The following is a 14,099-nucleotide window of genomic DNA, read 5'->3' on the forward strand; positions in this document are numbered from 1 at the left end:
AAAACCAAAAAGTTTTCAAGATTCTCTGTCACATCAAATCTTATGGCACATACAAAAAAACATTAAATATAGACGAAAATAAAAACTAATTACACAATTTAGCTGGAAATCACGAGACGAATCTTTTGATCCTAATTAGTCTATGATTGGATAATATTTGTCATAAACAAACGAAAGTGCTACAGTACCGAAAAATTTTCACTTTTCGGAACTAAACAAGGCCCTAGCTATATACAACCTGGGGTTTCCCTGTGCACCGAGCACGTACAGTACTCCCTCCGTCTCTGAAAACTGCAATTTCTAGAGTTATCTTAAGTCAATTTTTTAAAATTTTGACCAAATTTATAGAAAAAAAACATTAAGATTTATATTACCAAATTAATACCATTAGATTTATCATTGTATATATTTTCATAAGATATCCATTTTATGTTATACATATTGATGCTCTTTTCTATAAAGTTGGTCAAAGCTAAACAAATTTGACTGACACGGATTCTAGGAATTGAAGCTTTCAGGGACGGAGGGAGTAGTACACTTCTTTTTCTTTTTCCTGTATGGATGGTTGCTCAATTATTACTTTATTATTAGTCGGTGACTACCTGTACTTCCGTCGGCGGCCACACACTGTGACCTGTCGCCGGTGCATTCTTATCGCTCGTCTGTTTGCAAGAAAGAAGCACTGAAACGCAGGGAATTTCTTCTACGTTGCCCGGACCCGCGGCGGCGGGTGTGTCTTTTATCCTACTTCTAGTAATTCTGGGGCAGGTTGCGCTTCGAATCTGGACAGCTAAAATCTACACGACAAATGTTGCTGAAAGATGGCTGTGGATATGGAGTATAGGTCTTGTTTATTTCTCAAAATATTTTGTAAAATTTTTCATATTCCGCGTCATATCGAATCTTGTGATATATGCCACTACTACAGAACAGGCCTTTGGTCACTTGCCCAAAATAAACAATAATCTCGGCCAAAACAGAGTCCGGGACAAAAACATATTTAGTCCCGGTTGGTGAGAACAACCGGGACTAAAAGTCCCCTGCCCAACGGCTATTATGTCAGACATCGGCAGAGGGGACTTTTAGTCCCGGTTGTTCTCACCAACCGGGACAAAAGCCAAGCCTTTAGTCCCGGTTGGTGTTACCAACCGGGATTAAAAGCTTTTGTCCCGGTCCGTCCCACCGGCCGAGACTAGTGTTGGAATTTAGTCCCGGTTTTTAAAAGGAACTGAGATTAAATGTCCCTCCCCATATTTGAACTCTTCTTCCCGTGGCCGAGCCCATCGATCTTCACTCTTTTGCTGTGTTCTTCATTTGGAGTTGCTTGTTCTAGCTTGCTCTCATCTCCGGCTATTGATTCATTTCATCGTTTCTACACCGTCATCGACTTGTTAAGAGGTCACTAGCTTCATCTTCTCAACATTTAGAAGCGGCGTATGTCATTTCTAGTGTTATATTATTTTTTATTTTATGGTTTTTTTAAGAGGTTATTAGCTTCATCGCCATTTCAAAAGCGACGCGTTTTGTTAGAGAAATAGTGGTAATATGTTTTTTATTTTAATTAGTTTAGAAAAAATAAAATCATATAATACTTTAATTTGCAATTTTTGACCGATTTAGTTAGTTAATTATAACTAGTATACATACCACATTTCATGATTATTTAAGAAAATAGAGAATTTTTGAGCTTTTTTAATTTAGCTTGTTTAGAAAAAATAGAAATATAGAATTTTAGGTTTTTTGTTATTTTAATTTCTCTATTAAAAATAAAAACATATAATACTTTAATTTGCAATTTTTGACCGATTTAGCTATTTAATTATAACTAGTATACATACCACATTTCATGATTATTTAGGAAAATAGAGAATTTTTGTGCTTTTTTAATTTAGCTTGTTTATAAAAATTAGAAATAGAGAATTTTAGGTTTTTTGTTACTTTAATTTCTCTATTAAAAATTAGAAACTTATAATACTTTAATTTGCACTAGTATGCATGCCACATTTCATGGTTAGTTAGAAAATAGAGAACTTTTATGTCTTTTTAATTTTGTTGGTTTAGAAAAACCAGAAATAGAGAATTTTAGGTTATTTGTTACTTTAATTTCTTTATAAAAAAATTAGAAACTTATAATATTTTACATTGCAATGCAGACAATGACACGTCATTGGATGTACAATGCCGATCGCCGCTCCAAAGAATTCATTGATGGTGTACATTATTTCTTAAGAGTGGCCGAGGAAAACAAGCGGGATGGATTCATATGTTGCCCATGTGCCTTGTGTCAGAATTTGAAGGAATATTCTAGCTCTAGAAATATTCACTCACATTTGTTGAAGTCGGGTTTTATGCCAAACTATATTTGTTGGACCAAGCATGGAGAAAACGGTATAATGATGGAAGAAGGTGAAGAAGAACAGTTGGAGCCTGACGACATTATTGCTCAATACGGTGACTTCGGTGATACAGCAATGGGAGAAGCTGAAGATGAGGCAGATGCAGAAGGCGCACCTGTTGAAGATGATGCTCTTGGTGATGTCATTCGTGAGGCACAAAAAGATTGCGAAAGTGAAAAAGAGAAGACAAAGTTTGACCACATGTTAGAAGATCACAAGAAATTATTATACCCATCTGCCCAGGATGGGCAAAAAAAACTGGGTACAACACTAGAACTGTTAAAATGGAAGGCACAGAATGGTGTATCCGATAAGGCATTTGGGCAATTACTGAAGATCCAAAAAAAAATGCTGCCAAAGCCTAATGAACTGCCCACTACTACGTACGAAGCAAAACAGATCGTCTGTCCTTTGGGATTAGAAATCAAGAAGATACATGCATGTCCTAACGACTGCATCCTATACCGTGGCAAGGACTACGAGAATTTAGATGAATGCCCCGTATGTAAAGCATCACGGTATAAGATCAGGCGAGATGACCCTAGCGATGTTGAGGGGGAAGAACGTCCCAGAAAAAAATCCCTGCAAAGGTTATGTGGTATGCTCCTATAATACCACGTCTGAAACGTCTTTTTAGAAATAAGGACCATGCAAAATTATTGCGGTGGCACAAAGAAGACCGTAAAGTAGACAACATGTTGAGACACCCTGCTGATGGGTCCCAGTGGAGAGCATTAGACAGGGAATTTTCAGAGTTTGCAAAAGACGCAAGAAACTTAAGGTTCGCTTTAAGTACGGACGGTATGAATCCTTTTGGTGAGCAAAGCAGTAGTCATAGCACTTGGCCTGTTACACTATGTATCTACAATCTTCCTCCATGGTTATGCGTGAAGCGAAAAGTTTATTATGATGCCGGTGCTCATCCAAGGCCCGAAGCAACCGGGCAATGACATTGATGTCTATCTAAGGCCATTAATTGAAGAACTCCTTCTTTTATGGAGTGAAACAGGTGTTCGTGTGTGGGATGAGTACAAACAGGAACACTTCGACCTACGAGCACTGTTGTTTGTGACAATCAATGATTGGCCTGCTCTAAGTAATCTTTCAGGGCAGACAAACAAGGGATATAATGCATGCACACATTGTTTTGATGACCTTGATAGTATATATTTGAAAAAATGCAGAAAGGTCGTGTACCTTGGGTATCGTCGATTTCTTTCTATGAATCACCCAGTTAGAAAGAAAGAAAAGCATTTTAAAGGTAAGGCAGACCACCGATGCAAGCCTCGCAATAGAACTGGAGAAGATGTATTTGAGATGGTTAAGGATGTGAAAGTAGTTTTTGGTAAGGGACAAGGCAGCCAACCAGTTCCAAAAGATGCAGCGGGTCATGCACCCATGTGGAAGAAGAAGTCAATATTTTGGGAGCTACCCTATTGGCAAGTCCTAGAGGTCCGGAATGCGATCGACGTCATGCGCCTAACAAAGAATCTTTGTGTGAACCTTCTAGGATTCATGGGTGTATATGGTAAGCCTAAGGATTCACTTGAAGCACGACAAGACTTGCAACGCATGGAAGAACGAGACAACCTGCATCCAGAGAAGACAGATGATGGACGCCAATATTTAAGACCTGCTAGCTACACTCTTAGCAATGAAGAGAAAGAAATCATGTTTGAATGCTTAAGCAGCATCAAGGTCCCATCTGGATTCTCCTCTAATATAAAAGGTATAATTAATGTACCTGAGAAGAAATTTCTAAACTTAAAGTCGCATGACTGCCATGTGCTTATGACGCAATTGCTTCCAGTTGCATTAAGAGGAATTCTACCTCCACATGTACGTCTGGCCACCGTAAAGCTATGTGCATTCCTCAATGCAATTTCTCAGAAGGCAATCAATCCACTAGAACTAGCTGCTCTACAGAATGATGTGGTTCAATGTCTTGTCAGCTTTGAGTTAGTGTTCCCACCATCCTTCTTTGATATCATGACACACCTCCTAGTTCATCTGGTCAAGGAGATCAATATTCTGGGTCCTGTGTTCCTACATAATATGTTTCCCTTTGAGAGGTTTATGGGAGTTCTGAAGAAATATGTTCACCAACGTGCTCGGCCAGAAGGAAGCATCGCCGAGGGCTATGGGACAGAGGAGGTCATTGAGTTCTGTGTTGAATTCATTCCTGAACTTGACCCAATTGGTGTTCCTGAATCGCGCCACGAGGGCAGACTGAGTGGAAAGGGAACACAAGGAAAGAAAACATACATCGGTACGGGGGACGATTCTTTCAATAAAGCACACTACACAGTTCTTCAAAACTCATCCGTGGTGGAGCCGTATGTCACGAAACACAAGGACTTTCTACGATCGCAATTCCCAGAGAAGAATGAAGGTTGGCTTATGCGTCAGCACATAGACACTTTCAGTGATTGGTTACGAAAAGAATGTCAGGGTAATGACCAGATTGATGAGCAACTGTATTTGTTGGCTAGGCAACCATCATGGCACATCCTCACGTACAAAGGGTACGAGATAAATGGAAATACATTTTACACCCTAGGCCAAGATAAAAGAAGCACGAACCAAAATAGTGGAGTTCGCGTAGACGCCATAGACCCGAATGGAAACAGACAAACATATTATGGTCGTATAGAGGAGATTTGGGAACTAGACTACGCACCTAATTTTAAAATCCCTTTGTTCCGGTGCCAATGGGTGAAGGTTACCGGAGGCGGGGTGACAGTTGACAAAGACTATGGAATGACAACAGTGGACCTCAACAATGTTGGTTACAAAGATGAACCATTCGTCCTTGCTGCTGATGTGAATCAGGTGTTCTATGTGAAAGACATGTCTACAAAACAGAAGAGAGGGAAAAATGACAACAAATCAACAAACGAGCCAAAACGCCATATAGTTCTCTCAGGGAAAAGAAACATTGTGGGAATTGAGGACAAGTCAGATATTTCAGAAGATTATGAAAGGGATGACCGAATCACGCCTTTCAATGTGACCAAAGATCCGAGCATACTGATAAATGCTGAGGACACTCCATGGTTACGTCAAGATCATGACCAAGGAACATACGTCAAAAAGAAGATCACTATTGTGCCCGCCTAATAAATAGATTGCAATATAGTATGTGTATGTGACAATTGTAACTTAAGATATTTATATTAGTTTTTCTTATTTTATATCATTTCAAATAATGAAATGACATTTAAGTTTGCTATTATAATATATGTGTCAATTATTTGTCAAATGCAAAAATAGTCAAACTTGGTCAAATGACAAACTAAATTACTTAAAATGAAAAAATTTTGAATACCAATTTGTTAGATATCATCAAGATCTAAACTTTTTATATAGACAACTTTTCTATTTGAGAAAGTTTAAGTTCACAATACCCACCAATTCTTGAATCTCACACAAACTATATGAAACTACATGTGTCAATTGTGGATTTTGAACTACACCTTCGCAACACTTTGTCAAATGCAAAAATGGTCTATATATTAAATGTAGATTTTGATGAGTGGAACAATATTGGTATTCATGACTTTTCCGTTCGAGACCATCTAGGGTTCCGTAAACCCATGCGTGGCTATGAATTCTATCGAAATTCAAAATTGAGTGGTTCAAACTTTTCTAAAAGAAAAGTTGACCATTAGACAAAATGTAGAACTTGATGAGTGCAACAAACTTTGTATTCATTACTTTTCCATTTGAGACCATTTAGGGTTCGGTCAAAGTGTGTGTTTCTAAAAACCAATGCTTTGACTTTGGTCAAACTTGGTCAAATGACCCATTTGATGACTTGAAATGAAAAAAATTTGAATACAAAGTTGTTAAAGATAATCTGATGTAATGGTGAATATTGTTGTAAGCATAAATAAATAAGAAATAGAGAAAAAATTTTAAAAAATAATTCGATGTAATGGTGAATATCACGTATATCATGATTTTGGAGATAAATGATGATAAATAAACAAAATTTACGTTTAAATATTGCACAAACAAATTTTCCTATCAAAAACATCTGCTTTAAGATATTAAAATTAAATAATACATTTTTGCATTAACAAAATACTAATTATTTTTCATATTTAAGTTTGTTAATATAAGTGATGAAAAGATTTTATGTTTCCAAATTTATTATGTAACCAATTAGACAAAAAGAAATGAAATTATTATTTTTTAACAAATTAATACCTATTATTCTATTTACTATACAGTTAACAACATTAATCTAATTATTGTATGCATAAATAAATAAGAAACTGAAAAATACATCTAGTCCCGGTTCCTGGCTAGAACCGGGACTAAAGGATACCTTTAGTCCCGGTTCTAGCCAGGAACCGGGACTAAAGGGTGGACCTTTAGTCCCGGTGCGTAGCACCAACCGGGACTAAAGACCCTTTAGTCCCGGTTGGTGCTACGCACCGGGACTAAAGGTCGCCGCAGGTATTTATACGAACAGTCTTCTTCCTTCTGGATCTCGTTACCCTAATTCTTCATCCGCCGTGCGCCGCTCCTCCCCGCCGTCGCCTCGCCCTCATCCCCGGCCGAGCGCCGTCGTCTGGAGCCCAGTACGGTCGCCGCCGCCACTGCAGCCGAGGAGCGCCCCTACCGCCACCGCCACCGAGCCGAGGAGCGCCGCCCCCACCACCACTTCTTCTCCGGCGCCGACGCCTTTCTCCGGCGACTGTACCGACACCGAGCGCTTCTTCTCCGGCGACCGTACGCCGCGCGCGTTCCTTCTTCTCCGGCGACAGTACACCGCGCGAGCTCTTCTTCTCCCTCGGCCGCCATAGTACGATGATGAGACCTCTCGGCCGGCACACTTGTTGCATTGTGATTATTTTTTAGAATCTATATATGTTGTTGAGCGCTTTGTATATATATTGAGATTGAGATGTATATGTTGTTGAGAAACTATATTATTTTTTTAGAAACTATATATTATTTTTTTAGAAACTATATAGTTGTTGAGAAACTATATTATTTTTTTAGAAACTATACATGGTTTGAGACTTTTTTTAAATTACTCGTCATTATTGCTCAATGATTTCTATTTGCATATACAATTTATGTTCATAGTATTTATGTGTAGACAATCAAGTAAAATGTGTGAACGAGTCGTCCATATATATTCATAGTTATATATACTTTGTAACTTTTAAATTCTATTGTAGGAAGACAATATTTAACATAATTTGTCTTTGTCTTCATCTATTCTGTTCTATGATATAAATAAATTCTTTTGAAAATAATTATCATTGTCTTGTTATACATGTTAAATATTTGCAAAAGTAAAGTTAGGTGATGCGAACTCAAACATGAAATAAGTTGTGCACAAACACTATATAAGAATGAATTTTATTGGATCATCAATTAAAAAAATTGAGTTAGCAGGAGCAGAAGTATGAAATAAAAATTATTGTACCCAACTCCCAACAATATGTTCGAAGAGTCACCAAATTTAATTTTCTATTTCCAAACTTTAACTATCCTTTAGCTTTGAACTTCCTATCGGCTTCGTCTCGAGCATACTTATATTTATCAATTTCTCAGCGAGTTTTTCATTTGGAATGAGATGTTTTGTTACTAGTGTATTCCGGTGTATCCATAAAAGATTTTGTATTTTAGATTTATTTGTAGCCTTTTTTCACTTCGAACTTCCTATCAACTTCATCCGGGCCATACTTATCAATTCTATTCGAGTATAGCGTTCGGAATGAGATGTTTGCGTACAATTATTGTGACGTACCATTCTGGATTTATCATTTCATACATTCAATATATTCTAGCCTTTTTGCTTATTACAAATAAAGTCCACAAAAATAAACCTTTAATAAAAACCAAAGATATTGAGATGAGATGTATAATTTCTATTTTATAATTTATCATTTGTATTATATAATTTATATGATATAATTTATCATGTGTTGTTGTATCGAATATTGTCTAAGTTTAGTCTATCTAAATAATTTTTGTTGATCGCGTCAAAAACTTTTAACACTTGATTAAATTTGTAGAAATGGCCAATCCGAATGACAACATGGATGATGCAATGATGGACCTAATCAACAGCGGTGCCAATCCAGATCCCCAAGGCGAAGATGATCGGAGTCAGTACTTTATCGATTATGAAGAACTTGTGGGAGACAATCCTGATCAGGTCTATCTACTATCTAGTATATATGTATATATATGAAATTAAAATAAATGATATTTATACTAATATATTTATACTTGTTTGTGTAGCCCTCTAAATCGGCGACAACTTCTGAGAAGAGTAGAAAAGTGCGTGGCCCGAAGAAGCCGTTGGAGGGTCGGTACATTCTGTCGGAATTCGATGAGGGTACAGGACAAGTACTTGGAGCTAATTCTAAAAAATTTGTTGCGCACTGTGGCTACCTTGTAAGGGACAGGCTCCCGGTTAGTGCTCGTGAATGGAGGCAACGGAAAGATAACCCTAATATTAGTTTTGTCTCAGATCGTGACAAGGAATTGATTTGGCAAGATATCCTTCAACATTTCACGCTCGATACACAGGATGAAGCTTTGAAGGAGAAGGTTAAAATCTGGGCTATGCAGAAGATGGCCAAACAATTTCAGGCTTGGAAGAAGACATTATACAAGACTTTTGTTGCACAAGGCCGGACACCAGATTTCACTAACAAGGCCTACGTCAAGTTGAGGCCTTTTTGGGATGAGTTCGTAGAGTTTAAGAACTCAGAAGAGGGTCAGGCACGGATGATCAAGAATCAAGAAAATGCTAAACAAAAGCAATACCACCATCACTTGGGTTCAGGTGGCTACAGGACTGCTATTCCTAAGTGGCAAAAGCTGGAACAGGAGATTCTTGGGAGAGGGATCGAACCAGAATCAATGCACTGGCCCGAGCGCGCCAAGTATTGGTTCTTTGGTCATGGGGGAACCATAGACCTAGAGACCGGAAAGATAGTGTACGGCGAAAAGCTCGAGAGAGTAGGACAGAGAATGGCCTATGCTAGAGGATTAGTTGAAAGCGGCACCTGGCAGCCAAATAGAGAAAAGGATGAGCTAACATACGCCCTGGAGACTGCTGAACACGGTGGGCGAACCAGAGGCTATGGGGAGATATCATGGGAGCATGGCTTCCCTAAAGATAGACCGACTTATAGAAGCCGCCAACGAAAGAAGGAAGAGGAAGCAGAGCGGTTGCATAGGTTGGAGGCAATGGTGATTGAGTCACGCGAAGCGGCTCGTGAAGCGATAGCGCGAGAGAAAGCGCTTGAAGAGAGAATGAACGAGGAGATCAAAAGACAAGTGCAGATTGCATTAAGTTCTATACAAGGGCAAACTGCATCACAGCCTATAGTCAACATTAGCCCCCCCGGTCAGTTGAAAAGTAGTTGCGCTTCCACAGAGATGCCAACTATTCAAGACGACGTGGGGCTGCACTTTCCGGTGGATGACATCACTGAGCCTCTGACAACATGTGAGCTGCACATTCCACAGGGGACTGCCACAGTCATGGTTGCTGTCGCTGTTGTAACTCCTGTCGACCCTACAAGGACACCAAGAATCCATGGGGCGATAATTCCACCTGGATATGCTAGTGTCTCGGTGGATAGAGTTGTCAAAGGCTTCAGTAATGTGCAGCTTGAGATAGAAGGAGGTGATGGAGAGAAGACTCTAGGAGAAGCAGAGAAGACTTTTATTTGTTGGCGCAAGCGCTACATCATTATTCCTGGGGCATCACCTAGTAGTCTACCACCACCTCCTCGTCATGAATCTAATCCTAGGTGCGGATGAAAATTGACTATACATTTGTTCACTAAATTTATTTTGCATTCTCTTAGTTAGCGGTTTACTCATATACCTTTTATTTTCACAGGTGGTCACCGACATGTCATAGTGCTGCGGGTGATGACGAGGGAGTGCAAGACACGGCTGCATCGCCTCGGTCTCCAACGCCACCACCTAGGGCTCCAACACCGCCACCTCGGGCTCCAACACCGCCACCTCAGGCTCCAACACCGCCACCTAGAGCTCCAACGCCACCTAGGGCTCCAACGCCGCCTCCTCGGGCTCCAACACCGCCACCGGCCGCCCCATCGCCTCCACACGTGGCTCCAGCACGAAAGAAGAGGCCGGCCACAAAATCAAATGTGTCGGCCGCCCCGCCGCCAAAAAAGAAAGCCTCCGAAAAGAAACAAGCTATCATTCCTAAGAAGCTGTCCTATGATCAGATGACTGATGCAGAAATAAATGCTGCAGTTAAATCAGATGTGGATAGTTTCTTCAAGAAACTTAAGACTGAAAGAGAAGCCAAGCGAAACCCTGAGAAGCCGTACCTCTTACTACGGCCAGAAGATCTACGACAAAGGGTTGAGGCTGAACAAAAAAAAGAGGCGTGAAGCTCAGAAAGAATCATCATCTTTATCAGACTATGATCGCACTTTAAGAAAATCCATAGAAGAAGAGAAGAAGAAAGAGAAAAGAGCACGCAAGGGTGTAGCACAGCTCGGGGAACAATCAAAGCAATCAGTGCCCCCGCTAGTCATTGGAAATGAATATGGTTCAAACATTGACGTGCTAGACCAGCAGATACCGGCAGATTTAAAATTTGAAGAGCTTGAAAATTTTTTTGCGGAAACTGGTCTTAGCTTAGCCCAAATGATAGCGGGGGCACCAATTGAAAGTGCTCCACAAATTGATCATTGGCAGAAGGAATTTACATATGGCAAGAGTTTATACAACCCTGCGGCCCTCAGCAAGCTTGGAACGCAAATGTACATGCTAAACAAATGGTACATGGAAGCGTGTGCCAGAAAAGCAGATGACTATATTTGTGTCCGAATTAGAAACTATCATTACTTCCGTGGTGATGATATTATTTATGTTCAATTTAATGAGCTACACCAACTATGCCACATGGACGCTCTTGACAAATCTCTAATGAGTTGCTTCTGTCTGTAAGTGATTCTTCCTTTCAATAATGTCTCTGTAACTTATCATGTATATATATAACTAATTACAGAAACCCGCTATACATATGCAGAAACATGATGAGGGACCTCAGAGTTAGAAATGACAAGGAGGTTGGATTTGTGGATCCAAATGTTGTATTCAAAGACCACAAGACCCCGTATGTTTTATGGAGAACTCAAACGGAGAGAAATCTACGGAGGTTCTTGATCAACCAAAAAGATAAAAGATATATACTCTTTCCCTACAACTTTAAGTAAGTGTCGTTATCGTGTGTACATTCTATTTAACTAATTAATCAGATCAATATGAAGATATATACTAATTTTGCCTACATATGCACACAAATGCAGCTTTCATTGGATACTAATTGTCATTGATCTCTGGCAATGTCAATTGGTAATCTATGACTCATTGAGAAAACCACAGGATGATTACCAAGAAATGATAGATATTATCCAAGGGTAACTCCGATCTCTATATATTAAATTCTGCTCTTTTAAGTTGGTAATGGATAATTAATAATGATCGTTTTATTGCTAGGGTTTGGGCTGGGTTCGTGCAGAAACACCGTCCATAGTTGAATGCATCACTTTCAAAGCCCATCTTACTTCAGTGGGTTCTACGGCAGACACCGGGCAACAATTTGTGTGGCTACTATGTGTGCGAGTTTATGACGGTGTATGCCAAAAGAACTAATCTTGAGCACCTAAAAGTATGTAACATGTATATATAATAAGTATATTTCATTTATTTGTTGCTATTTAATAAATCCTATTCATACCTCTAACTTTTTTCTTTAATGTCTATTAAAGGAGATGTGGCTGAAGGAGCAGGTGTTGGATGCGGTGCGCCTAAAAGGAATTCAGGAGACAATCGCAGGATTTCTTAATGACCAAGTCCTGGATTCCGGCGGCGAGTGCTATTTCAACCCTCAGGAGCAGATGAAACCAAATAATGATGATCATTTGTACGATGCTTGAGTGGTGGAGAAAAATTGTGTTGTAAATACTTTGTCCGTGAAGCATATGTGTAAATATTTTATTATGGACCTATAGATATAATTATTTATATATATATATATAGTGTTTTATAGTATATTTATATGTAATCCTTTAAATTATATAAATTATATAGGTGTGCGTTCCATAAACTACCAGCAAACAATACGCATTCGAAAATAACAATAACATAATTGTAAACCCTAAATGGAAAACCAAATGAAAAGAAAAAGAAAAAAGAAAAAAAGTCTTTAGTCCCGGTTGGTAACAACAACCGGGACTAAAAGTGGAGGCCAGGTGGCACACCCTGGCGCACCTTTTAGTCCCGGTTTCTGTTACCAACCGGGACTAAAGGTGGGACATTTAGTCCCGAAACCTTAGCCCCGGTTCCGTAGCCGGGACTAAAGGCGCTTACGGCCCGGGGCTAAAGCCCTTCCCTGTACTAGTGTGCATAGAGTATTAAATATAAATAAAAAAAATAACTAATTATACAATTTATTTATAGTTTGTGAGACGAATTTTTTAGACCTAGTTAATTTATGATGGTACAATATTTATTAAATACAATAAAAGTATTACAGTTTCTATTTTGTAAAATTTTTTAAAACTAAACAATGCTATAGTAGATGGATTGAGGAACTGGGCCGCCATCGAGTCCTCTCCGGTCATCATCGTCTGTGATCCCCACGCCCATGCCGTATCTGCGTCCTTTTCTTTTGTATTCCACTAGCCACTAGCCCCACAACGTTATGTTTCCTCTACTATACTATCTCTAGTGCACGTCGCAGGTTTAAGCCTTTTTGCCGTCTCGCCTCCGATCCTCTACTGCTATGAGTTCTAACAAACATCCATCCACACCTCATAAACGTCGGGCGACGACCGATGAGTTAGCCTCAACCAAAAAAGGTCGCCCTCGTCACGAGCCGTTCGTGGTCCGTGGGGAGCTCAAAAAAGGCCTAATGCCATGATAGCAAGACGGTAGCGACTTGTAAACCAATTGCATCGAGAGATGGCACGTCCGTGTCGTGCAGGGCCGTCTAAACAATTTTGAAGTCTCTTGAGCAAATAAGACAACAAGGACTCAATAATTTAATTTTCTAATATAACAATTAAAATATACAATACAATCTATTAATAAGAGTTAATTTGTAGTATGTATTATGTTGGCCGTTAAATTTGAGATGTTTTAACTCTTCAAGATTCTTTAAATGTCTTATAATTTAGAATGGAACGAGTGCAAGTCAAGAGCACGAGTTTCAAAAGTGTGTAAAGATAAAGATTTTGATTTCAACCAGTTGGAAGTCTAATTTTCTTATGTTTCCCTTAAAATTAAGTTAGCGAGTTATCTTTTCAACTCATATAGATTTTTTTGAGGAATTTCAACTCATAGATGCTCTATTTGGAAATAAAAATGGCCACACGCCGCTCGTAGACTTAGGCCCCGTTTGGGAGAGCTCCGCTTCTTGATTCTTCAGCTTTGCTCCTTTACTCTCTGATGGAGTGATTCCACTAGATTCCTAAGAAGAAGCAAAGTGGGATTTAGTAGAGAATTGATTCTCACCTGATATCCACCAAAATATAACACGGAGCTAGAGAGAACCTGGGGAAGCAAATCTTTTTGGCTCCCTTGCATGTATACAAATTAAAAGTGTGATTCACTTAGGACCCACTTGGTAGGGCTCCGGCTCCTAAAAAAATTGCTTCAGTTTTGAAGCTGTTTTTC

The sequence above is a fragment of the Sorghum bicolor genome, chromosome 10, assembly GCF_000003195.3.
Source record: "Sorghum bicolor cultivar BTx623 chromosome 10, Sorghum_bicolor_NCBIv3, whole genome shotgun sequence".
Taxonomy (NCBI): domain Eukaryota; kingdom Viridiplantae; phylum Streptophyta; class Magnoliopsida; order Poales; family Poaceae; genus Sorghum; species Sorghum bicolor.